The 27,856-nt window shown below is 44.1% G+C and overlaps 1 long non-coding RNA gene across 1 annotated transcript; it reads left to right on the forward strand.

Moving 5' to 3' along the window:
• Nucleotides 1–10,844: 10,844 nt before the first annotated feature.
• Nucleotides 10,845–27,604, forward strand: LOC117075819. The gene is made up of 2 exons (XR_004434144.1): nucleotides 10,845–11,373; nucleotides 26,999–27,604. It is a non-coding gene; the product is annotated as an uncharacterized LOC117075819 (long non-coding RNA).
• The last annotated feature ends 252 nt before the right edge of the window (nucleotides 27,605–27,856 follow it).

The raw sequence follows: 27,856 nt of genomic DNA on the forward strand, positions 1-27,856 counted from the left end.
AACTCCAAGTAATAATTGCATTCAACTATTCATAAGTCAAAAATTGCACAAGTTTATCTCATTGAGTAAAGAGTATATCTCAGGAAGTTCAGTGAAGATTAACCTAATGAATATCAAATGTTAGTTTCAGATTCACATTGCTATTTCAGGCTATTCTAGCTTGCCTTTCAGATTCACCTCCAATTGCAAAGTTTTATTTTCTCTTTGGGTTGTGTTACCTTATTGCTTCTCTGCCAAGTTCTTAACTATCTGGTAGCAAATACTTATCTGTAGAGAAAAAATTCCATATAAAAAAAACCTAGTGATTCATCTTTTTCTATAGTTAAGAATTATCACCTAATATAATTGTTTGGTAACTGCCTGATTTTTTAAGCTTTATACTCTCAAGTTAAATCTATGAGAAGCTAAAATGATCATAAAGATAGCACCCTCATTCAAAGCTCAGACCCAGCAAAATTGCTATATGAATAAAATATGTATACAAACTAATCTTTTTAAAAAACTTTTCCCAAGGCTGTATATGAATATAAAAACCCAGATTTGAATTATACATGCAAACTGTAAAAGCAGAGACACATGCTCCCTATTAAGTCTGTGTTCTAAAATATCCAGTTACCAATCAAGAAACCCCAATAGATTCCAAAGAAGCATAGTCTGTAAGAAACCATGACAAGGTAAAAGATTATTGTTTGGCAAGTGGTGCCTAGAATCAGGTCTGAGGGGGCCAGAAGGGACTATGAATCACAGCGTGAGAAAAGATAATTGGCAGCAAATTGGTAAGATATGTGGGAGGAGCTAAAGTGGTTAGGTCTGCCGGGCGAGGTGGCTCACGCCTGTAATCCCAGCACTTTGGGAGGCCAAGGCGGGTGGGTCACCTGGGGTCAGGAGTTCTAATCCAGCCTGACCAACATGCCAAAATCCCATCTCTACTACATATACCAAATTAGCCAGGCGTGGTGGCGGGTACCTGTAACCCCAGCTACTAGGGAGGCTGAAGCAGGAGAATCGCTTGAATCCGGGAGATGGAGGTTGTAGTGAGCTGAGATCACGCCATTGCACTCCAGCCTGGGCAACAAGAGTGAAACTCCATCTCTAAATAAATAAATAAATAAATAAGTAAAATAAAGTAGTTAGGTCAGGTCATGAGCAATAAGAGGACATTAGAGGCCTGTTTGTCTGGTTGTGTTGCTTTATTGTGGTGCTATCAACTGTGAAAAGCTGAGGCAAGCCTGACAACTTGTGAGAACTGCAGAACCAGCCAGTAAGTCCTTGTTTCAGCACCAAATCTAATTTATACTGGCTATGTTAACTTGCACAAGACCCTTACCTTCCTGAATCTGAATTTCCTTATTGGAAAATGGAGTCCATTAATGCCCCCTCACAGAATTGTGGTGCTTGGATTGATCACAGTAGTGCACATATTTACTACATTATCATGTGCTGGACAGGAGTCAGGCCCACGCTATACCAGTTTTCTCTTCTTAATCACTGGCACCTCCTTTCCTACAGTCGTTGAGGCAAAAAACAGAATCGTTCTGTCCTCCTTTCTTTTCTCCAGCTCACATCCATCCCATGAGGAAATCTATTAACTCCACCGTTAAAATATATCCAACAACATTCTACCACTGCTCACCACCTCTACTACAACTACCTGGGCCCCTATCACCAGATTTCTTTTTTCTTGTTTTCACTTAGGCTATTACAAGAGCTTCCTCACTGATATCCCTCTCTGCCCTACCTTTGCATCCTATAGTTCTTAATCTTAACACAGAGAGAGCCCTTTAAAATATGTCAGGTCACACACAGGGTTCATGCCTGTAATCTTAGCATTTTGGGAGGCTGAGCAGGAGGATCACTTGAGCCCAGCAGTTCAAAACCAGCCTGGGTAACAAAGCAAAACACTGACTCTGCAAAAAAGTTTAAAAATTAGCTGGGCATGGTGATGCGTGTCTTTGCTCCCAGCTACTCAGGAGGCTGAGGCAAGAGGATTGTTTAATCTGGATAGATTGAGGCTGCAGTGAGCTGTGACCATGTCACTACCCTCCAGCCTGGGTGACAGAATGAGACCTTGTCTCAAAAATAAATAAATAAATAAATAAAACTAAATGTGTCACATCACAGTATTCATACGCTGAGGCCCTTCCAGTGGCTCAGATCTCACTCAGAGCCCTTATAATGACCCACAAGGCCTGTGGGATAGGGTTCCCTGCCATACCTCCCTGACCCAAATCTCCTCTTCACTAACTTGGTAACAGTCACATTGAGATAAGAGTTCAGAAAGGCTTAGTTTTTAAGACACAGGTCACAATGACCCCACTGATAAAACAAGATACAGTAAAGAAGCCAGCCCAAACCAGCCAGAACAAAGATGGTGATGAAAGCGGCCTCTGGTGGTCCTCACTCCTCATTATATGTTAATTATAATGTATCAACATGCTAAAAGACACTCCCACTAGCTGCCAAGACAGTTTACAAATGCCAGGCAACATCCCAAAGTTATGGTGGAAAGATATGGTCGAAAAACAGAAGAAACCCTCGGTTCCAGGAATTCCTTGCCCCTTTCCCAGAAAATTCATAAAGAGTCCACCCCTTGTTCAGCTGTGATCAAAAATAACCATGGAAATAGCCAACCAGCAGCTCTCAGGGCTATTCTGCCTATGGGGTAGCCACCCTTTTGATTCCATTACTTTTGAATAAATTTGTTTTCACTTTACTCTGTTGGCTCAATCTTGAATTCTTTTCTGTGTGAAGCCAAGAATCCATGTGGCCTCCCAGGCTGAGCCCCACTTTTGAGGTTCACCCTATGACAACATGTCCTACTGATGCCTTCATTTTAGCACAATGAGACTGATTTCAGACTTCTCACCTCCAGAACTGTAAATTTGAGAAATTTCATTGTTTTAAGCCATTCAGTTTGTGCCTGCCGTCAACACCGTCTCAAATTATTTATTCCTACACTTTATGGTCCTTTGTAAATCCTAAGCCTATGAACTCAGAAAATCTTAGACAAGTCTCAGTTAATTTAGAAAGCTTATTTTGCCAAGGTTGAGGACACATGCCCATAACACAGCCTCAGGAAGTCCTGATGACATGTGCCCAAAATGGTCAGGGCACAGCTTGGTTTTATACATTTTAGGGAGACATAAGACATCAATCAATATGTGTAAGAAGTACATTGGTTCGGTCTGGAAAGGCGAAGCAAAGTCTTTAAGCAAAGACTTTAAGCAAAGTCAGGAAGACTGACATCGGGAAGGAACTTCCAGGTCACAGATAAGTGAGACACAGTTACATTTTGAGTTTCTGATTAGCCTTTCCAGAGGAGGCAAATCAGATATGCATCTATCTCAGTGAGCAGAGGGGTGACTTTGAATAGAATGGGAGGCGGATTTGCCCTAAGCAGCTTCCAGCTTGCGTTTCCCTTAGTGATTTTGGGGGCCCAAAATATTTTCCTTTCCCAAGCACAACTCATGCTTCCTACTTTGGCAGCACATTAAAAGATATGCAACATCTTTACATGATTCACAACCTTAGTGCCAAACCACTTACACTTGTCCCTTTTTCCACTACAAACTTCAACTTTCTTTAGATCTGCACTACCCAATATCGTAGCCATTAGCCACTTTTACAACTTTCTCCAGATCTGCATTATAAAATATGGCAGCCATTGGCACCAGGAATATGGCTAGTCTGCATTGAGATATGTTGTAAGTGTAGAATACATACCAGATTTTGAAAACTTACATATATAAAGTAATGTAAGACATCTCATTAATAAATTTTTTTTTTGAAATGGAGTCTTGCTCTTGATATCCAGGCTGGAGTGCAGTGGCGTGATCTCCACTCACTGCAACCTCTGCCTCCTGGATTCAAGAGATTCTTCTGCCTCAGCCTCCTGAGCAGCTGGGACTACAGGCGCATGCCACCATGACCCGCTAATTTTTTTTTTTGTATTTTTAGTAGAGACAGGGTTTCACCATATTAGTCGGGCTGATCTTGAACTCCTGATCTTGTGATCCGCCTGCCTCAGCCTCCCAAAGTGTTGGGATTACAGGTGTTAGCTACCGCTCCTGGCCCTCATTAATAATTCTTAAACTACCGATTACATGTAGAAATTAGTTTGGATATGCTGGGTTAAATATATTATTAAAATTAATTGGCCAGGCGCGGTGGCTCAAGCCTGTAATCCCAGCACTTTGGGAGGCCGAGACAGGCGGATCACGAGGTCAGGAGATCGAGACCATCCTGGCGAACATGGTGAAACCCCGTCTCTACTAAAAAATACAAAAAAACTAGCTGGGCGAGGTGGTGGGCGCCTGTAGTCCCAGCTACTTGGGAGGCTGAGGCAGGAGAATGGTGTGAACCCGGGAGGCGGAGCTTGCAGTGAGCTGAGATCCAGCCACTGCATTCCAGCCTGGGCAACAGAGCGAGACTCCATCTCAAAAAAAAAAAAAAAAAAAAATTAATTATTGCCAGGCACAGTGGCTCATACCTGTAATCCCAGAATTTTGCGAGGCTGAGGCAACTATTACTTGAGCCCGGGCCCAGGAGTTTGAAACCAGCCTAGGCAACCTAGTGAGATCCTGTCTAAAAAATAAAAATAAAATGGTACCTCATTCTTTTTACCTTTTTAATATAGTTACCAGAAAATTTTCAATTACACACATGGCTTGCATTATATTTCTATTAGATAGTGCTATATATACTGCAGCCATTCTAACTTCTAAATTTGGGACTAATCATATTGTGCATAGCCTCACTCAACCCTCGGGCCTGACGCAACAATGTCTGGCTTCATTCCTTGACTGTTGCTGCCCACCCTGTGCCTGATCTGTAAGACACTCCCATCAGCCACCCAGCAACAGGTGCAGGAAACATAACCATGGACAACAGTGCTGCCTTAAGGCAATTGTGCTCTACTTACTGAAACTCTACTATTCTATCTATAGTGTAGCGTTACAATTTTTACAACAATGTTTTATCAGTCCCATTTGATGTTCAGTGTTTATATAAGGAAAAAAGCACTAAAAGAAGACAACTATCAGGAACACTTTGGTTCCTTCTCCCCAGCCTTGTTTAAACTTTTCAAGTTACATCTTATTAAATGTAGCTGTATATATTAATACGCTTTTATATATGTGCAGATAAAACTATTGGAAGGGAAATTTCTAAAATGTTAACAGTGTTTTCTCTAGGTAAAGGTAAAAAAACAGGTGACTTTTGTTTCATAATTTTATGATTTTTCTGAAATGACTATAATATACATATATTGCTGTCATAATCCAAGGGTAAGAGACCTCAATTTATAATCAATCAGCCAAGCCTGATAAAGCAGAGCAAGCAAGTCCGTTCCACATCACTATGAAGACAAGAGAAAGAGTGGATTTCTTGTGGGGTTTGCTAACCCAAGAACCAAATGAAACAAGTCAAACTGTTGGCTGATTCTCTAACCATCTCCAGCAGACTGTCTGCAAAGACTCTTAGTGGAAAGAGAAGGAGGTAGTCCAGGATATTGAGGATGAAAATATAGATTCAATGATGGTGAAGGGGATATTTCCTGAGTAAATCTGCCTGCATCAAGTAGCAGATGAAGTCATAGATTCCAGAACACAATATCCCATCCTATTTAGGTACCAGCCACCTCAGCCCAAACACCCACATGATCAGACAAAAATGGGTTACTTGAGGAAAGGCAGCAGAATCCCCAAAGACACCCGAGGACCAAGATCATTTCCCACTCTGCCCAAATATGCCTCCCTTGCCTTGATGTCTTTCCATGTTGTCAAGGTGCTGTAGTGTGAGTATGTAACCACTGGTATGTCTGACTGAGTGATCAAGGGTCACAACATAAGAAGAAAAAGGACAGGAGACAGAAGTATAAGGTGTCCTCATTTAGCATGTCCATGTTCACATCTGCCTTCCAACAACCCCTCCCTACTAATGCGAACTCCGGGAATGTACCAGAAATGTCAGTGACTCCACCCTACCCTAACCCCACAACCAAACTGCCTTAGCCAACAGAACATAAGGAAAAGAGTAAGAGCCTTTTAGTCAAACAGCACTCAAACCTTGGTTCTTTCATCTCCTCTGTCACTAACAGCAGTGAGATTTTGAGCAAGTTGTTTGTTTCACAATCTATAAAATTGTGGTCAAAGTGCCTCCAGTGGGAGGGAGACCAGTCAGGATCCCTTTCCTAACAGGCAACTTTGTACACTTCAATAATGCTCCCCAGGTACAGGAAATACATAGTCCAGGTAACATGGACCTCCTTGTAGTCCCTTCTACCTCTCCCTCACCCTCCCTTATTCCTTTCCTCTCTAGACTCTCCTAATGGACTAAACATCCTCCTCATATCCATTTTGACAGGAAAAAAATAGGGAACCGAAGCTGACCTTCTACATCTCCCTCTGCACACTGCTTCCAACACACACACACCCCTTCCCCTGCCAAAGCTTGTTCACAACAATCCTGATCATGTTCTTGCACCTTATCAGGATTCTCTGCACATCTTATGTTTCAAATGGACACATCATCTAAGAAAAGTTTTCACTGGGCCTAGAAAGAGTCTTTAGACCCAAAAGACAGGAAAAAAAATGAATGCACAATTGGCAAAAGGAAAAATGTGTGCTTGACTTCATAGCGTCTCTGAAAAGAAAACTAAACTCAGAAGTATCGTTTTGAGTAAAATTGTTCTTCCCTTTCTTGCTTCCCCTTCTGCTGTACAGTTTCTTTTCCCAACAATCTTTTCCTCAAATAGGGTTGTATGAGCCACCTGGGGAGAGTCAAAGGAAGGTTGATGTGTAACCCCAGGGAATTCCCAATATGAGGAATTTCAAGTGAAAATGAAATGAACAGAGGGAGACTATTTAGTGACAAAGAATCTAAATTCCAGCTTCTGAATCCCAGAGCCATTTTTCAGACATGAATGTGAAAAGAGAAAATACTGGCAATATTGAGGCCATCGTAAAGAGTATGCTTTTACAATGAATTAGGCAGATGAGCAAGGAGTGGTTTTTTGGTGTGCCTTGCTCCAGGGCACCTACATCTATCCAGGAAGACATGTCATAATTAATATAGCTGAAAGGGTGGCAGAAATCGAACAGGCAGTGAAATGAAGAAGATTTCTAGTGCCTCCTAAATGGGGACTTCACACTGTAGTGTCATGATATGCTAGGAAGTAGTATGAATTCCCAACATTAAATATAATCAAATGAAAACACTACTCCCAAACTAAAGAAAGATGAGCCTCTTCACAAGTCTATTCTCTTCACAGGATGTAAGGATGACTCAGAGTTGATCATCCTTACAAAAATGGCCTACAGTTCAATATCAGCAACAAGCAAGAAATTATTCTGCCAGAGAAATTCCATTTTCAAGTGATACAAACTCAAGACCTGTAGAGTCTTCATATTTATTTTAATTTCATAAAATAAGCCTAAGGCTGGAAGAAAAATATATAGACACTTCTGACAGATTTTGATACTAAAAGCAACCATCCACATCCAGTACCTTTCCATGTAGCCAGTGACAAGCAGGCTGGGTTTAACTAGGCAAAATGTATGAACATAAATGGTGGGGAAAAAACTCAGATCTGTGGAAAAATGATGGGGACTAATGGGGAACGGGAAGCTCAGAGCTGTGGAAAAATGATGGGGAAGAGGGAAGCAAGAAGGTTTAAAGGGGTTTAACAAAAACAAGAGCTTCACATTCACTCATCTATTCTTTCAACAAGTATTTACAGAGCACTGACTGTATACCAGGTACTAGGAACACAATGCTGAATAGGATATAGTCCATGTCTGCATGGAGATTACAACTAGTAAGGTGGATATAAACCTAAGCCTGACATAATACAGCATAATTAAGTACTAAAGTTGGGGCAAACAAACTTGAGGAAAGGCCCCTTAACCCACCCTGGGATGTGAAGGGTTAAGAAAAGCATCCCAGAGTAAAGAAGGTCAGAAGCCAAAGCAAATGCCAAGGTGAAAGGCATTATGAACAAATCTCCTTTCCTCTTCATCTAATGTCTTTTTTGCTTTAACTTATGGCAAAAGGCGATGATAAAAAAGGTGGGTAAAATGGACCAGAGGATGAAACCAGCTGAGACCATGATGTTATAATCACACATAAAACTATGTGAAAATTTGAGAATACAGGAGGGAGAGTGTAACTCTGAGACTGACAGAGGTGAAGTTTAGGCCAAATAGTGGAGGTTGGGTAAAAAAAAAATTGCAAGAGAATCGTAGCGAGAGATACTGACAGAGTATTCATGGCTGATTGATTTCCCATCAGCTCAAACAGAACTGTCACCTAGAGTCCACTGCTCAAATTGGCTCCTTCTTTTTCTTCCTGGTAAACTAGCCGACATCTGTGGAGTATGTTCAATTGCCCTTTCTAGAAGGCCTTTAAAAAGTATTTTTTCTCTCTTCAATATTTTATTTGATGTTTCTGTTAGACTGTCTTATCCCTAAGCAATGGCAGAAAAATACGTTTGCCAATATACAATCAACTCTGAGAGTCAAATGAAAACTGTCCTTCTTTACATGTATAGGTTTCTCCAGTGCTGCATGAGAGTGCAGTTGTGCTTAACTTTTTCTCAAACTCGGTACATTTATAGGTTTCTTCATCATTGAGGATTTTGGTGTTGGATGAAATGAAGGTACTGAAAGATGCTTCACAGCATTGGACATAATATATGGGACTTCTCCTTCACGTAGATTCTCTTGATGCTGAGGAAGGACGGCACACTAAGTGAAGCTCTTCCCACTTACTGTCTGCACAGACCCACTCCCCTGAAGAATGCTTCTGTGGGACAATCACATCTTAGGGGAAATTACTGACACATTCTTCTTGGTGAGTGTCTTTACCTTTCACTGTCTTCCTGTTGCTGAACATTTTACAGATTGGAGGATGTGCAGCATTTACGGACCTTTCTTGTAATATTTCAATATACTGTGACACCCTGGAAATGTCCTGCTAACCAAACCTGGTAAAAAAAGAAAAAAAATACACACCTCAAATGTATATTATTATTATGGGAATCCAACATTTTTGAGAATTCAAAACAAGCAAGAAAACCAAAATGAGGTACAGTCAACTTTCTTTTTTTTTTTTCTGTCTTTCTTTCTTTCTTTCTTTCTTTCTTCCTTTCTTTCCTTCTTTCTTTCTTTCTTTCTTTCTTTCTTCCTTCTTTTTTTTTTTTTTTGAGACAGTATGTCACTCTGTTGCCAAGGCCAGAGTGCAGTGGCACGATTGTGGCTCTCTGCAGTCTTGACCTCCCAGGCTCAAGCGATCCTCCCATCTCAGCCTCCCAAGTAGCTGGGACCACAGGTCCAGTCACCACCGTGCCTGGCGAGCTTTTGTATTTGTTGTGTAGATAGGGTTTCACCATTTTGCCCAGGCTGGTCTCAAACTCCTGGGTTTTGGTCAACTTTCATTCATCCATTATCACTCTCCACTTTCAACTATCACTTTACATATTTTTTAAATGAAAAAGAGTATTAGTTTTATTGCATATTTCATGCTATGAAGGAGATAATAAGCAGATTCTGGAAGTTCTTTGAAAATACAACCAAGGTGTTTTTGAAAGCTAGACTAAAATATGACTTTAATATGATATACAAAAGAAATAGCTTGGGTCAGAATGAGGGGGAAAGGGGCCTTAAAAATGGGAAGATGAGTATATAACAGAGAAAGACGTGAAGAGGCAAAATACTTCGGAATTAGCTAGGGGAGATATGGAAAGGAGCAGAAGCACACACAGAAAGGCAAAAGAAAAATTGAGGTCATTCTGCAATGTTGCTCACCTGTATATCTGTGTTCTCTACAACTAAACTCCCAGCATCTAGGATTCTAACGAACGCATCCCCACCACAGAGCTCACAGACCCCTACACACAGCCAGAATCAAAGAGTTTTTGAAGGTACAAGAAGTTTTACTCTCTCTTCCCCCTCTTTCACCATATATCTCCCTGATGACTTCTTCAAACCTAGTACATCAGTTTCCTCTCTTTTTCCAGTTTCTTTCACTTCCCACTCTCTCACTCAGAGGTCAACCCAGGGGTGGGTCCTCTGTTAAATGACAAGCTGTGGAGGCCAGAGACAAAATGGCAGGTCTGAGGGTTACTATCTACGCCACCAGACTTAAGAGAAGCAGAGGCTACAGAGAGGTAGAACATAGAGGTGGAACCAGAAGAGACATGGATCAGAAGAGAAGCAGAAATAAGTGAAATGAAGTAGGATGGTTCAGATCTGCTTGTGCCTACAAACGTTTACTGTGGGATCCTTTTCTTGGGGTCGTTGGTATGACTCCTGAGGCAAGGGCAGAGTGTTAGAGGAGCTCTGTCTAGGACAAAAGCAAGAAAGGGTACTCAGGAGGGAGAGAAGGATGACGATTCCAGGAACCACGTGTGAGAAAGAGGACTGAAACAGAGTATTTAATAATCGGAGTCCGTATGGAATAATAAAGGGAATCTGTAGGTGGCAGGGGTTTTATAGAGGGAAGCCAAAGATGTGGGAGGAACTGAGCGTTAACGAAGACAAGGCAGAAAGTGACCCTAGAAATGCTGTTTCCAGTCCCTGCTCACACTTCATTCAATGTATCATCCAAAAGAGAAACCGCAGAATTAAGCCACACCCACACAGCTGGTCCACACTCGATTCCCCCGTGCAAGTAACTTTTTCTCAAAAATCTTCGTGACTCAACTGGTCGCAAAGATTTCCTCTCAAAAGAACCAACCGCTACCACTCTGCAAAAACTACAACACCCACAGTGCCCCGCGCACAGGCCGAGTGACCCATCCTCTTCCGATTCCCACTAGCTAATGGTCTTAGCCAATTTCCTCTGCCGGGAAATGATTTGGAGAACATGCGCACCTCAGCTCCTTGTCGTGGGCTGGCCTCCAACTTGGAACGCTGCGAACCGCCTGATCTCCTCTGGCAGCCTCGTCCTGGGACGCATGCGCACATCGAGACGCCCCGACAGCAGGGCGCGGGTCTCTTGTTATATATTTTGTTATGCTCCAGGCTATGCATTTGGAACAGTGCTTTCCTTTTTATCTTTATTTTGTTTCTTTTGCTTATCTTCGGGATGCAGCAATGAAGTGTTATTAAAAGAGCCCTAAAGCTGAGGGTGAAATTTGGACTCTGTTACAAACCAGCTGTGGGGTGGTAAGCAAGTCACTTAAACGTGGGGACCTCGGCCTCCAAACCAGATGACACTCGAGGCACAGCCTGCTCCTATCGCTGCTGGAAAGACTGTGGAAATGGTACTGTTGGTGCCCATAGACCTCCAGACCCCCATGGGACAGCAGCTGGATGTTCCTCCACCATTGAATGAAGTGTGAGCAGGGACTGGAAACCGGACAGCATTTCTAGGGTCAGCTGGAAGGAGAGGTAGGGAAAGAGAAGCTTCCTTAGCCTTTCCCTCGAGCCCACGTCTCATCAGTAAGCAACTCCTGACAATTCTCCACCTACATATCTTCCCACTTTTCTCCATCCACACTGCCATTTCTCTATCCCCACTGCCATACCATTTTCTCTTGCTTAAATGATTTCGCTGTTTCTAGTCCCTACCCTACCTGCTGTGGGATCATTCTAAGATGCAAATTTGATCATTAAAATATTTCATGGCTTCTCTTGGGCCTCAGAATAAAGTCCAAGCACCTTAAAACGGCTCTAAGACACTCATTGCCTGACTTCTTCATAGTCTTCCAGACTTCCTTCTCTCCCTCTGTGTTCCAGTCATCTTCAGAAACTATCAGTTTAACAAATCAGGCTGCCTCTTACTTCAAAGGCTTTTTGCATATAGAAACAATTTAATGAACATTCTAAACTCTGCTGAACATATTCTCAATGAGGTTTTAACCAGTGCCTTCAACCATACTCTCAGTTCTTCCAGCCCTGACAGATTCTGTAGTTTTGTAGTTTTTTTGTTTACTTAATTATTACTAGTCCAGTCTAATGCAGTCCACTTAAAATCTTAAATCTCATTTCAAGGTTTGCAATGAAATTTGCAAAACTTCCTTCCCCTCAGCACCAGCCAGACTTCAGCAGTGGAATTTGGTTTGGCGAAGTGGTGTATTCTGTCCTTTAATAGAAGTCTGCCTTTCCCAAAAATACTTACTGTGTTGGAACCCTGAGGAAAAATCAGGGAGGGCTGGGGAATGAGGGCCAAAAGTCATTTTGCCTGACTGGGCATTAAATTGCAATTGTCTGTTGGTTCTCTCTGCCTCTCAGTTGAAGGCTGATTGGTCACAAATACCTTCCATTTGGAAGGTACCCAAATGCTAGTTCTTAATAGGCACATGGGTTAGTTCCCTGGGAGCTCTCCCCAGTACACAATTCTTTGATGGGAAATCTGCTGCAGCTTAAAACTGTTACTGGTAGGGTCTTGACTGCAAGTTGTCCAGATTTCTTGGCGTTTTCAAAAAAGGATTGGACAAAACCCACAGCAAAGCAAGGAAAGAAGGAAGCAACAAAAGCAGAGATTTATTGAAAGTGCAAGTACACACCACAGTGTGGGAGCAGGCGGAGCAGAGGCTCAAGGGCCCTGATACAGAATTTTCTTGGGTCCAAATACCTGCTAGAGGTTTCCCATTGGCCACTTGGTGTTCACCCCATGTAAATGAAGTGGTGGCCCACAATCAGTCTGATTGGTTGCGGAAAACAACCAATCAGAGACTGAAGTGAAGTTAAACAGTTACACTCCTATGCAAACATCTGATTAGTTGCAAAAAGCAACCAATCAGAGGTACTTTCAAGTTTCCCATCTGCTGTGCAGAAATGGTGGGAGTTTATTTAAAGGGAGTAGCTTCTGGTCCTTTTGTTACTTAGGCGTGGAAAGTTAAGGCTTTCGTTTCAATTTAGTTCTAGGAAGTCAGCATGAAACCGCCTTAGGTTTCTTGCCTTCAGACCCTATTCTCCTGCCTCATAACTGTTTCCCACAACCCCTCAGCCCTGCTCTTGGTGGTATAACTAGGTTTCCTGGCTTGGCAGCCAATTCTCTTGGAAGAAGAACCGGCCAGATGGCCCAAACCCTATTGAGTGTTCATTTAACATACAGTAAATTCACACCGATTTCCACACTGTTCATTTGACTCACATCCTTGCTAAACCAAGTGGTAAGAGTGATAGCTCTTTCCCTGTCATCCTTCTCTCCCTGCTCTAGTGATCAGAGTACAGATCAGCAAGCTCATCAGCAGATATCCAACCAGGGATTGAGCTATCAGTCTCTTCTTCTTGCCAGCCCACCAATTTCTATGAGTGATTCTCTTGGAGACCCCTCACTCGGAGGAGGTGAGAACAAAAGTCACAGCACTCATTTCCGTGGCTGGGTACACATGACTCCATCAGTGCCCTTTCTCTTTTTACCTCCATATTATCTTCTAGGGGATGGTTTTAAATCTAGGAGAGGTTAAGAATGGGGTGCTGTAGTATGGTTCGGGGTAGCAGAACTAACTTTCCTCTTTTAATGGCACCTCTAGGACGTTAACGCAGGACAATATATTCCAAGGGGCCTTGGACAAACCCAGTTCTCCTCTCTTTCTTGCTTGTAATTCTCAAGAAAAACCGTCAAATGTGCTGGGAATACAATATCCTGAGAAAGGAAGGAACCGCTTGAAATAGACTGGGCCTCCTTGTTCCTGTCCCTCCTAGGGAATGTAACATCTGGAGTTAGAGAGGAACTGCCAGGGACAGTCCAGGCTTTGTACCTCTCTCCCCTGGAAGCAGGATGCCCTTCCCAGCTTTGTCCAATGAGTCACATGACTCCTGAGGTGTATAACTCATAGTGGGCTGCCTTTTGGGGCCTCTCACTTGTGGTGCACGTGGGGCCTGTACAGGCAACACTCAATCCTTTCCAGGAAGCTTCCTTGAGCCTTGACGACCACCTCACAATGGATCCTAGCCTTCTTTTGTCCCTTGCTGCCTGCCTATAAGTAATAATCCAACCTCTGCCTATAAGTAATAATCCCACCTCGCAAAATTTGTTGCATGTGAGTGTATCTCCAGCCGACGCTGGTAGACCTTCAGGCCAGGATGTAGTGGGTAGAAGTGTGTGGACTCCTATTTCTGGCAATTGGCATAGTGTCAATCTCTGCTGTCCTGCTTGTAGTGGGACTCTTCTCTTGGGATTGGTTATTAGTGAACCTGCCTCACAAAATTGGTGCTGTGAGCAGGGTGTGGTCTGGTGAAGTGGGACAGTGATATCCCCCGGTACCTGGCCCAGGTCAGAGATGTCAGCCTGGGCATTCAGTCATGGGGAGGGAAGGATGATAAGTGAAACATACTCTCCCCACCTCCCCTGCAGATGGGAGTGAGCTGGCTGCATAGACCGAGGAGAGAGTACAGGATATAGAAACAGGATAGAGCAGCATACAATCCCCTGGGTGTTTGTTGGGCACTTATGTAATCGCTCATTCCCAGGCCAGAGAGCTCAGGAACTGGGTATTCTGATGGACCCTGAGGCACTTGAGAGAGAATGGGAAAGAGATCCTCAGACCATCCCTGGAACATCTGAGAGGGAACCAACACACATAGGGTGGGCCTTCAAAGATGGGGAGACCCCCTATCTAAAGGGTGGATGTGGAGGAAGGCCAGGGAAGTCTTACGCAGCCTAGGTAGTGTGTTTGTTTGATAAAGGACATTGCAGACCCAAATGTCTCAGGCTGAATGGTGCAGTTAGAAATGGGGCCAAGGTCTCTGGGTCCCCACTGAGTGCCAATGGCTCCATTCTCCTGTTAGGATAAAAAGGGGAAGGAAAAGGATTCGAACTTTTCTGGGGTTCTTGTGCCCTGGGGCCCACATTGCAATATTTCCAGGTCCCCTTAGGGGAAAAAAGATTAAAGTGATGACATCAGGAGGTTTGCAAGTGAATATGGAAGATCATGGTGCCTATTTGCTTGTGGTGCTTATCTCCTTGTGGGTGGGGCCCTTTGGGCCATTTCAGGGGCTAGTGATCATGGTTCCCATCACTAAGTGTATTGTAGGCATTGACATTTTGGCTGCTTGTGGAACAAAATATCACCACTGCCTGAGGGGGTATGTCCTTTCACAGGTAAGAATTCGAGCCATTAACAGTGGGGTATAGCCACTCCTGCCTGCTACCTAAGCTACTCAAGACCCATTGGGTTACTAAAAAAAAAAAAAAAAAAAAAGCAGTATTACATATTAAATGGAGAAGAGGACATTACTTGGCTAATTCAAAACTTGCTGCAGATAAAAATGTTATAAGCTACCCTTTCACAGTGTAACTGCCCAGTTTGGCCAGTCAAAAATGCCTTTGGGGCATGGAGACTCACAATGGACTGTCCCAGGCTGAATGCCAAGGCCATCTGGGCTGGAAGCCAAAGAAGTATCCCAGATAAAGTCAAGCAAAAATGTTAACCCTGATAGTATCCACTAATAAAAAGGAGGCTCAACAACTCAACCTCTTTGGATACTGACAACAGTATGTACCTTACCTGAGTGTCCTTCTGGCCCCCTTAGTCAAAGTGACCAACAAAGTCCCCACTTTGAACAGAGAGCCCTTTGCAATGGCAGGCCTTGGAAGCCATTCAGCAAGTTGTGGCACATTCACTAACTTTAAAACCTTGACAGTCTGCTAGCTTAATGGAGTTAGAGGTCCACAAACCGCATGCCTGCTGACAGGAGTCTGTGGCAACAGAAAACTGCCACTGGGTTATACCAGCCTCTCATTTTAAGCATTTAAATTGTGGCTGGACACGGTGGCTCATTCCTGTAATCCCAGCACTTTGGGAGACCAAGGTGGGCAGATCACGAGGTCAGGAGATCGAGACCATCCTGGCCAACATGGTGAAACCCTGTCTCTACTAAAAATATAAAAATTAGCTGGGCGTGGTGGCGGGCGCCTGTAGTCCCAGCTACTCAGGAGGCTGAGGCACGAGAATCGGTTGAACCCAGGAGGCACAGGTTGCGGTGAGCCAAGATCACACCACTGCACTCCAGCCTGGGCGACAGAGCGAGACTTTGTCTCAAAACAAACAAACAAACAAACAAACACATAAGTTGCCTGAGGCAGCCACCAGATATGTCTCTTCTGAATTCAACCCCTTGCTTGCTATTGGGCATTCTTGGGGACTGAGCATCTTACAGCCTGAAAGCAACATGTGAGACTGTAACCTGAACTAGCCATTCCCACTTGAGCGCTCATAAACCCCAACTATAAAATTGGATGGGCTTGACAGACATCAGTTATCAAACTGAAATGGTACATTCAAAATTGAGCCCAGCTGGGAGCCCAAGGAACCAGTATGCTCCATAAACAAATGGCTAACTCATCAGAAGGAGCCAAGCTAGCCATACTGAATGCTCCAGAATGGCTGGCTTGGCTCCCTCTGAGGCAGTCCATGGCTCAAGACTCAGAGACCTGCCTACTGATGGCATGGCAGGTTTACTAATGGAGCTGCAAAACAACAAGCAGGCAGGTCCACAAGGTTGTGACCGTCATCTGGCCAAGGGATGGTCATACATTGACTGTGACTGAACAGGAATGTTCTGCCCAATGGGTCAAACTACAGGAAATGATGATGGCCATCCAGGCCACCTCTACCATCATATCTTGCTATATTTTCACGAATTTATGGGCTGTTGTCAACAACCTAGCCATTCAGTCAGAGGAATGGCAACTAAGTGACTGGACTATTAATTGATTCCTTGTATGGGGAATAGGACTATGGCAGCAGCTTGCTGCCTGGAAGGGAGACATGTATGTCACTCATGTGGATGCTTGGACTACCATAGACCCCCTTGAGAGGAAGTTATGTCATATTTTTGGACACTTCGTGGGACTTTACTCGAAGTGAAGGACCAAGGAACACCCTTCACTGCCCAGGGAACATGACGGGCACACTCTCAGGGAATATGATGGACTTTCCATGCACCCTGTTATGTGCAGGTGAATGGAGCTATTGAACAATGGAATAGCTAGCTGGCTCAGACAGCAACAGAAAAAGGACACTAAGACAGCCTGCTGGTATGGTATATCCGCATCTAACCAAGGCAGTATGGACGCTGAATTCTGTACTCCAATGCAAAAGAAACATGACACTGCAGCACATGTTTTGAAAACACTGAGCTTGGTGGAGATGGAGGTGAACCAGGCAGCCACTTGATTAGGCTATGCCTGGAAAATCCTAATCTCAGTATCCCAACCATTCTTTTTCTGTTTTCCCTTAAGAGTGCATATTCTGGAGGTAAGTTCGAGATTCAGGCCATTCTAGAACCCTGAACAGGGCCTCTCCAACTCTAATCTGCAGGTGATACTTCCCCTGGTGTCTCCCTTCTATGGGATACCACAGGGATGGGAGAGAGAACCAAGGAGTGCCAGGGTGTTAGGGTTCCTCTAGTGGCACTGGGGACATCAGATCTTTCCAGTCAGGTGGGTAGTGTTATCAGATGTCAAATTTGTACCTGACATAATTTCCCTATATGGGCTAGACAACTGAGGCTGCAAACCCTGGGTCAAGCAACAAGGGTAATGGGTGCCTACAGAGGTGGTAGCCTGGGGACTGGGACAGACTGGGTGAGTACACCACCTCAGCCCAACTCCTATCTGTTAGGCAGGAACTACCTGTACCTTAGGGGAAGGGAAGGGGAAGGGGAAGTAACCTGTCAATCTACTTTTTCCATGAGGCAGTAGAAGGCTGGAGCATAACACTTTCATTAGGCATTCCCAAGCTGTGATCACTGCAGGCTGCCTGACTAAGTACTGGATCCTCCATCCCAGACTTTGTTCTGTTACAGACCACAGAGACCCTCTTATCCTGCCAATGGTAAAGTACACCAGCATTCCTAAGGCCACAATGTACATTAACAGAATCCAAGCCCTGGTTACTGAGTGAGGATCTGGCACTTGCCACTTGAGAAGGGGCTAGAGGGGCCTGTTACAACTTAACTAACTCAAAGTGTCACAACCACACCTAACAAAACCTTGGTGGGCTGGTGCTTTGATTGTCCTTTGACTACTTGGATCAGAAATGTCCCAGCAGTGACAACAAAAACAAGGACTAAACAAATGCTAGTCCTCTGCATAGGAGCTTCATGAGCATCATCGAATGGAGGAAACTGAGCTCATGCAACTATGTGATTAATGAGGCCTAGCTGGTGAATGCCAATGCCTCTGTACTATATTAACAGGTCGCTGAACAATAAAACGGGGGAATGGATACTGCATGCATCCGAGGGCTACATCTTTTTCTGAGGGCAGTTGGAGGTGACCTAAGTATGGGAGGGGCAATGTCATGCCCAAAAAGCTGATGGATGAGGAGATCCATACATTGGGCCTGCTGAAAGTGCCGCTAGACAGCACTCCTTGGGGTGAGGTGCACTGTTGGGCCAGCAGCCTAAACCTGTACACCAGTCTATCTAGAGACCTGCTAGGAGGAGGAGGCGACTCTGGAATTATGTCCTTTATGAGAGCTTTGGTACCATACATAGGAGTCAGAGCTGAAAAAAAAGAAGAATCTGTCCCTGACCATGAAAGATATTGTTTCTTCCACTGCCCCTGCTGTGGCAGCCCAGCAGATATCCTCCAAGTTCTTCAAGAAAGTCGTTTTGGGCAACAGAATTCTTCTAGGCTCCCTTTTAGACCAGTTGGGAGGAATGTCGTTGCCAACACTTCCTGCTCTATCTAGATAAACACCTCAGGCATTGTGGAGACACAGGTGGAGGAGATCCGAATGCAGCCCCCCTTGCTGCAGACAGTGGGGGCATCTGAAGAATCCTTCTTCGGTCTCTTTAATGAATTCTTATCTGGATCACTGGAACCTTGGGTAGGTCACTGCTCAGGCAGGTACAGCCACCCTGCTTGTGGTTATAATACTCCTGGGCCTAATGAAATGTACTCTGGCTCACTCAGTGATGTTGCACGAAGATTGTGTCAGCGAAGGTGTCATATTGACTTGACAAGGCAAACCTCTGCCTCCAGATCTGGGGAAGCCTGTGGACATATGAAATGCACTAGCTTTGCTAAGACGGATATCTGGGTTGGTGGGGGGTGACTGCAGGACAGTCCTCCAGGGGACCTTGCACTGACCTAATTCTCACCCTCTTTCTTGCTTGTAGTTTTCAAAAAAAACTGTAGAATATGCTGAAAATATAATACCCAAAATAGCCCCGGCATGGTGGTTCATGCCTGTAACCCTAGCACTTTGGGAGGTGGAGGTGGGCGGATCACTTGACGTCAGGAGTTCAAGACCAGCCTGGCCAACATGGTAAAACTCCATCTCTACTAAAAATACAAAAATTAGCCAGGTATGGTGGCTGGCACCTGTAATCCCAGCTACTCGGGAGGCTGAGGCAGGAGAATAGCTTGAACCCGGGAGGCGGAGGTTGCAGTGAGCTGAGATCATACCATTGCACCCCAGCCTAGGCAACAGAGCAAGACTCTTTCTCAAACAAACAAACCCAAAATAGGCAGTAACTGCCTGAAACAGCCCAAGCCTCGTTTCTGTCCCTCCTAGAAAATGTAACATCTGCAGCTAGAGAGAGGCTGCCCGGGACAGCCCAGGCTTTATTCCTCTCTCCTCTGGAAGCAGGATGCCCTTCCCAGCTTTGCCCAGTGAGTCACATTACCCCTGAGATATGTAACTCAGGGGGAGTTGCCTTTCAGGGTCTCTCAGCTGTAGTGTGTGGGGGGCATGTACACTCAAAACTCCATCCTTCCCAGGCAGCTGTCCTGAGCCTTGAGGACTGCCTCACAATGGATCCTAGGCCTCTTTTGTCCCTTGCTGCCTGTCTGTATTATAATAAAACCACTTCACATTACATGTTGCATGTGAGCGTGTCTCCAGCAGACACTGGTAGCACTTCAGGCCAGGATGCAGTGGGCAGAAGTGTGTGGATTCCTATTCCTGGCAGTTAGCATAGTAACGATCTCTGCTGTCCTGCCTGTGGTAGCATTGGTGATTAGTTCTGCTTCATAGTTATGTGAATGCTCCTGTTTGTCCTTAGTTTGAGATCATAACTGACAATTCCAGGGTTCCAGATACATAACATTCTGCTACACAGATGCTGTTTCCTTTGCCCAGCACATCTGTCACCCAACTCAACCCCTTCTCTCTTTTCCCCATCTTTCTGTGGGTAGCTCCTTGTCATTCTTTAGGTCTCAGTGTAGACAGCACCACTATCAGGAAGGAGTCCTGACACTGCCAGGCCTAAGGCAGGAGACTAATCTTCTGCTTCCAAAGCTCCCTGTGCCTCCCTCATCACAGTGCTTCCCAATTATGTTTCAAATTAGTCTGTCTTCCCCGACTAGACAAAGCATCATGAGGGCCGAGACAGTGTGAGCCCATTTTGTTCATGTTTGCACCCAAAGTGCCTTGTGTACAAAAGGCACACGATATTAGTTAACTAAACATGTGATCAAATTTTTTTTTTATGGTTTTGAGGAAGAGGGAGCTTGTGTGTGTTTAGAAAAAGCCTGGACTCCTATTGATACACCACCATCCATGCAGCCCACTCCTCGAGAGCTACTGCCCTTTATTCCTGCTGCACATATCAGATTATGTTTGCAGAAAAATCTTTGAAATATCTAAAGGGCTGTATTTGAATCTGCACTTCTATAAATCAGATTTATTTGGTCAACCCTGTCCTGTAAAGGCTTGCAAAAGAGCAAACTATGAGACAGCTAAGGATGGGATATTATCCTGAACTTTTTGCTCCATTCCTCACAAGGCTTTTCTTGGTTAATTAAAACCCTGACTCGGGAGGGCACGGTGGCTCACACCTGGAATCCCAGCACTTTGGGAGGCCAAGGCGAGCAGATCGCAAGGTCAAGAGATTGAGACCATCCTGGCTAACATAGTGAAACCCTGTTTCTACTAAAAATACAAAAATTAGCTGGGCGTAGTGGTGCACGCCTGTAGTCCCAGCTACTTGGGAGGCTGAGGCAGGAGAATCCCTTGAACCCGAGAGGCAGAGATTGCAGTGAGTGGAGATCGTGCCACTGCACTCCAGCCTGGTGACACAGCAAGACTCCATCTTAAAAAAAAAAAAAAAAAAAAAAGAAAAGAAAAAGAAAAAGCCTGACTCAGCCAGTAGGAGCTCCCTTCCCACCAATTGACTATAATGAAAGGGAAATTATGGCTTCCTCTACTACTACACAACAGCCTTTGGATGCAACATTTCACCATTTATTTGTTCAACAAAATACTATTAATATTAACTGACCTTGAAGGGCTGAGAGGGCTTTAATGTACATCTAGCTGGGGCCCTTCATGCTACTAGGGACACAGTGAGTGATGAAAGCTTCCCCAAAGTAAGGATATTCCTATGCTTGGACACTAAGGTAGAGTTCTCAGGGGCTAGGGCCTGCCCTTCATTCTCTTTCTCTTCCTCTCCACACCTCCACAATAGAACAGAAAGCAACAGTTGTGCCCCAGAAAAAAATGCCCCTTGGCCTTCACACCCCTGGGGTGACACAGAATATCATTCCCAGGAAGTAGCTCCAGACATAAAATTCTCCCCATATTATCTGCCCTGGATAATCTATTTTGTTCTTTAAAATAGGGGCAGCAATTTTGTCTAAAAAATTCATGTTCCTAGATTAAATTAAACATTAATTTATCCAGAATATTGTAATCATCTGGTCACCCAATGAATATATATTGAAGAATATTTATATGCAAGTTTCTGTGGATAGTTAAAGATATAATTCCTGCTCTCAAGTTGCTCAGGATCTAGTGAGAAGAGGCAAACAGTTTCAGCACTAAGCGCTATGATAGGGTTATGCATTTATGGCCAGAAAGTGGTGGAGGTCAGGGGAAGCTTCCCAAGGAAAACAACACTGGTTTAGTCTTAAAGTTGGGGTTGACCAAGCAGAGCAGAGTAGAGGGAGGTGATGCAGAATTGCAGACAGAGTGAACACTAGGTACAGAAGCCAGGAAATCATGGATGTAAGCCCTTGATGAGCTCTTATCCTAGGATGGATGCTACATTAAGAGCTCAACCACAACTCTTTGAAATAGGTCCTTCTCCTGCTTTCATATATGAGGAAACTGAGGAGTGGAGGGGGCTAACTAAATATATTGAACAAAGTCACAGTTTTCTTAATAAGTGATGAAGCTGAGACTCAAACCAGAAAGTTTGAGTCCAGAACCACTGCTCTTCACCAGTTCGTTACCTGGAAGTTGCTATTGATGTAAGGTGTCTTTTGTAAAGGAATATAAGATGCCTGAGAAAGTAGGACAGGAAAAGAGACTAGGAAGTGGACAGAAAAGCACATCATGAATGTAGAGTTTATAAGCCCTGTGGTGGCATTTGGACTTATCTTAAAGGCAACAGGGACCCAAGTGATGGATTCTGAGAAGAGAAGTGGCCTGACTTATTTATGTGTATTACTCCGTTAATATTGAATAGTATAGATGATAAGGGAATAAGACTACTAGAAGTAAGAAGATCGTGGGTAAACTATTGTGGTGACCCAGGCAAGAACTGCTGAGGACCAGGAAGTGAAAGCTTGAACTAACATAGAGCAGTGAGGATAAGGAGGAAGAGACGCATATGGGGAGGTGTTTCAGAAGTGGAATTGACAGGACATTGAAACTGAATCAATGCAGAGTCAGGAAGAAAGAGCAGTCATGAATCCCACGTTCTTTGTTTCAGAGATAGGGTATGGAGGAGAAGCAGATTTGAATGAGAAGATAATTAGGGTGGGTTTGGGTGTGATGGGTTACAGATGCTTGTGGGAAGATTCAAGTAGACAAGACAATGGGATGTTCCCTTTATGAGTCTGGAGTTAGGAGTGAAATCTGAGTAGAGACACATATTAGAGAGCCATTGGAACATAGGCTGTCACTGAGACCATGACAATGGACGAGATAACCCAGAGAGGATCTCAAAAGATAAAGACTATGGGTGGACACTAGGGAAACACCAAACACACAGAAGGACAACTGGAGGCAGGAGGCAGAGGAGGAGCTGAAGTAGGAGAAAAATTGTGTGGGCATGCCACCACTGAAGCAAAGAGGAGAAAGAGGTTTAGAGAATGAGGAATTGGTCAATTCTGCTATGTCAAGGTAGAATTGGAAAGTGCTCTTATACATGGGATGAAGTTGTTTATTGTTGGCCCTGGGAAAAATTGAATGGCAAAGATAGAAGAAAAATTGAAGTGGGTTTCAGAGCACGTGGGAGGGAGGGGATGGAGGCAGCACTTTTCAGGAAGCTTGGCTTTGATGGAAAGTAAGATAGAACACAGGAGTAAGGGAGTTGTTTGTTTGGTGTTTTGGTTTGGTTTTTGTTGTTGTTGTTGTTGTTGTTTAGACAGATTTTGCTCTTCTTGCTCAAGCTGGAGTGCAATGACACGATCTCGGCTCACCACAACCTCCGCCTCCCAGGTGCAAGCAATTCTCCTGCCTCAGCCTCCTGAGTAGCTGGGATTATAGGCATGTACCACCATGCCCGCCTAATTTTGTATTTTTAGTAGAGATGGGGGTTTCTCCATGTTGAGGCTGGTCTCGAACTCCTGACCTCAGGTGATCCACCCGCCTCGGCCTCCCAAAGTGCTGGGATTACAGGTGTGAGCCACCATGCCTAGCCTGGTTTGGTTTTTAAATAAGAGAGACTTAGCATGGTGTATTAGTTTCCTATTGTTGCTGTAACAAATTACTACAAATGTATTGACTTAAAATAATACAGATTTACTGCCTTACAGTTCTGGAGATCAGGAGTTCTAAAACGGGTTGGCAGGGCTGCATTTCTTTGGGAGACTCTAGGGGAGAATCTATTTCCTTTCTTTTTCTAGCTTCTAGAGTCTTCTTATATTTCCTTGGCTTGCATCCTTCATCAGTCTTCAAAGCCAGCAGTTTACCCTCTTCCAATCTCTCTCTTCCTGTCTGTCTCTCTCTCTCCCTACCCCTTCCCTCTCTCTGCTTCTGTTGTCACATTGCTTTATGTCTGATTTTTTTAAGAACCCTTGTGATTTCACTGGGCCTACCCAAATAATCCAGGACAGTCTCCTCATTTCAGGATCCTTAATCATATCAGCAGAGTCCATTTTATTATGTGAGGTAACATATTCACAGGTTCTGGGGACTAGGATGTGGACATCCTTGGGGGGTTATTACTCGACTAACCACATATGGTATCTCTGCCTGGCATATAGTAAGTGCTCAAAAATATTATTACAATAAGGATATTAACATTTCCATGCTGAGGAGAAACAGCCATCAGAAAGAAAGACATTACAAACATAGGAAAGAGAGAAAAACAGAGAGAGAGAGACTCTGAAGGAGAGAAAGCAAGAATCCCTTAGGCCAAAGGGATGGGGCCCAGAACACAACTGGAAGGAGGGACACTCTGGACATTGAGATAATGTACACACAGCTGGCAATAATTTTTAAAATGTAGCATTCACTACATATTTGTTGGCCTGCCTTATTCCTCAAGTGCTCCTATACTAGTGAAAGATTATGATATTATCCCTGCCTCAACCTGACAATTCAGCCATATACTATTATTTAAGCTCCCCAGAATTTCACCTCTGATTTATCATTGCTTCTTTCAGAGCTCCTGGCTCTTTCTCCTTGGCACAAAAAAAAAAAAAAAAAAAAAAAGTCAATAAATGTTTTGGGATAAATACATTAAATTAATGAGTTAATGAAAGAACAAATGAACAGCATGGAGGACTGGGAGAACATTGACTTAGCGTGATCAGAAAGTAACAGTTTCTCAGTCTTCATTGACTTCTTCATTGCTCCCACCTGGGACAACTCCCGTCTTGTTCTTTAAGTTTTGTCTTTAAGAACAGGAAGGGGATGTGTCCCAGGTGGGAAAAATTCTTCAGAGATAGAAAAAGGAAAGAAGGCAGGGCAAAGAGGTATGTGGGAGTCAAGTGAAAACACTGGCTGTGGCCCAGCCCAGTGGCTCATGCCTGTAATCCCATCACTTTGGGAGGCCGAGGCAGGTGAATCACTTCAAGTCAGGAGTTTGAGACCAGCCTGGCCAACATGGTAAAACCCTGTCTCTGCTAAAAATACAAAAATTAGCTGGGTGTGGTGGCGCAGGCCTGTAGTCCCAGATACTCAGGAGGCTAAGGCAGGGGAATAGCTTGAACCCAGGAGGCAGGGGTTGCAGCGAGCCGAGATCACACCACTGCACTTCAGCCTAGGCGACAGAGCAAGAATCCGTCTGAAAAAACAAACAAACAAAAGCAACCAAACAAACACAAACCACTGGCTAAAGTAGTCGAACAGGTAATTAGTAGAGGGTACTACAAGCCCCTAAGAATGAGTTTCCAATGATACAAGATACATTGGTGGTAGTTGATAATACTGTACTATAAACTGGGAAATTGCTGAGAGTACATTTCATGGGCTCTCACCACTTAAAAAAATAAAGAAGGCCGGGCACAGTGGCTCATGCCTGTAATCCCAGCACTTTGGGAGGCCGAGGCGGGCGGATCACAAGGTCAGGAGATTGAGACCATGGTGAAACCCCGTCTCTACTAAAAATACAAAAAATTAGCCGAGCGCGGTGGCGGGTGCCTGTAGTCCCAGCTACTCAGGAGGCTGAGGCAGGAGAATGGCGTGAACTCGGGAGGTGGAGATTGCAGTGAGCCGAGATTGTACCACTGCACTCCAGCCTGGACGACACAGCGGGACTCCGTCTCAAAAAAAAAAAAAAAAAAAAAATAACTGTGAGGAAGTGGACATGTTAATTTGCTTGATGGTGTTACTCATTTCACTATGTATCTATATTAAAGAACTATGTTGTACACCTTAAAAATACATTATTTTTATTTAAAAATTTTTTTAATAAAAATTAGACAAAAAGCTAATGACTCGATTTCTCAGCGATAGATGAACAGTACTACAACAGAAGAAGCATGAGAATAAAAAAAGCACTGTGCTGGAAAATTTTTTTTAAATCCTAAATTAAATGCTTGATTCTAGCACTAATTTCTACATGACCTTGAGCAAATTACTCAGTCTCATTGAGCTTCAGTTAGCTGAGAGGACAAAGCAAGCTGATGCAGGTATAACAGCCCAGTAACTAGCATAAGAAAAGAAATAATGCCGGTGGCTCACGCCTGTAATCCCAACACTTTGGGAGGCCGAGGCAGGTGGATCACCTGAGGTCAGGAGTTCAAGACCAGCCTGACCAACATGGTGAAACCCCTTCTCTACTAAAAATACAAAAACTGGTCAGGAGTGATGGTGGGCACCTGTGATCACAGCTATGCAGGAGGCTGAGGCAGGAGAATCGCTTGAACCAGGGAGGCAGAGGTTGCAGTGAGCCAAGATCATGTCATTGCACTGCAGCCTGGGCAACAAGAGTGAAACTCTGTCTTAAAAAAAAAAAGAAAAGAAAGAAAGACTGCAATAAATTATTGCTGTTACTATCTCTCAGAGTTGTTGTTATAAATAAAACACCATGTCAAAGCACCTAGAAAATCATCTTAGTGGAGGTTCGGTAAACTTTAATCTCTTCTCTTCCACATTAGAAATTTAAACTAAATGCTCTCAAGGGATGAGAGACACTGGAAGCTGGGAGGCTCTTGGAACTCTGTTGCCATCATCAAGGTGAGAAAACTCAGGGCCTGGTTCAGAGTCCATGGAGGACTCAGGTATTTGATGTTTAAGTGGTTGGTACATAATGTCTCCCTTTTCCACCTTAATACATAACATGTCTCTTTTTCTCATCCAAGTTTTGGACCAGTGGAGACAAAGAAATGAGGCAGAGGGCAAAACTCACCTATGTAACTGATTAAAAAAGAACCATGGTGGACTGACTCACCACCCAACATAATTATCGATGAAAAACACAGGCCTCTCACTCCTGGGGCCATGCCCCTGGGAAATATACAGAAAGCAGCAGGTGCATGGGGTGCTTTCTGCATCCTGGGGCCAAGAGTGACAGCCAGAGCCTAGAGAGGCCAGGAGTGTTTGTTTGTTTAATAGGGTTTCTGCCCCAAGAAAGAAAACACCAGAAATGTAGAGCAAGTGTTCCCCCAATGGCATGTTCTATTTCTTTTTTCTACTTAGGCTTCCAGATGCAGCCCTCTAGGTCATCCAGAGGTGCCAGCCAGCCCTCACCAGTGGTCAGCTTTTCCTCAGTGGAGTTGTGGGTGAGCCAGTGGAGCTTGCTCTGAAGATACTAGAGGGAACCAAAGCTGTCTGGCCCTTCAGTGTGACTCAGTTTCCAGACTCTATCTCTTTAGACATAAATGAAGAACAGGTCAACCTTGATATCTTTGACGGTTGGTTCAGGGGATGATGTGTTGTGGGGTTTTCCCACAGGTCAGCAGTCCAACTACCAGGGCCAGAGCCCCATCAAAGAATCCTCAGTGCCAGCCGGAAAGAATGATGGACTCCTCGTCTAAAGGGAGTTTGGGGCGACCAGTCAAACCATGGCCTCATGAGAAGCAGCTGACTAGGGAATGAGAGAGGAATACAAAAGACAAGGCACTGCAAAGTCAAGTCTGGTTGGGGAGAAGAAATCAATATGCCTGAAACAGGGAACCAGAAAGGACTCAGACAAAACTGCTAACAAGTATGGGGCTTCTTGGGGTAGGTGGTGAAAATATTCCAAACTAAGATTATAGCGATGTTTTAATAACTCCCTGGATATAACAAAAAAACATTGAATTGGTGAATTGTGTGGTATGTGAATTATATATCTCAATAAAGATGTTTTAAAAAGAAGACACAGACTGGGCACAGTGGCTCACACCTGTAATACCAACACTTTGGGAGGCTGAGGTGGGCAGATAGCTTGAGCCCAGGAGTTTGAGACCAGCCTGGGCAACATGGTGAAACTACGTCTCTGCAAAAAATACAAAAAAAAAAAAAAAAAACCGCCAGGTGTGGTGGTGCTACCTGTAGGTATGGGTGGCATGCACC

Source organism: Trachypithecus francoisi, unplaced genomic scaffold, assembly GCF_009764315.1.
Source record: "Trachypithecus francoisi isolate TF-2019V2 unplaced genomic scaffold, Tfra_2.0 Lachesis_group5, whole genome shotgun sequence".
Taxonomy (NCBI): Eukaryota; Metazoa; Chordata; class Mammalia; order Primates; family Cercopithecidae; genus Trachypithecus; species Trachypithecus francoisi.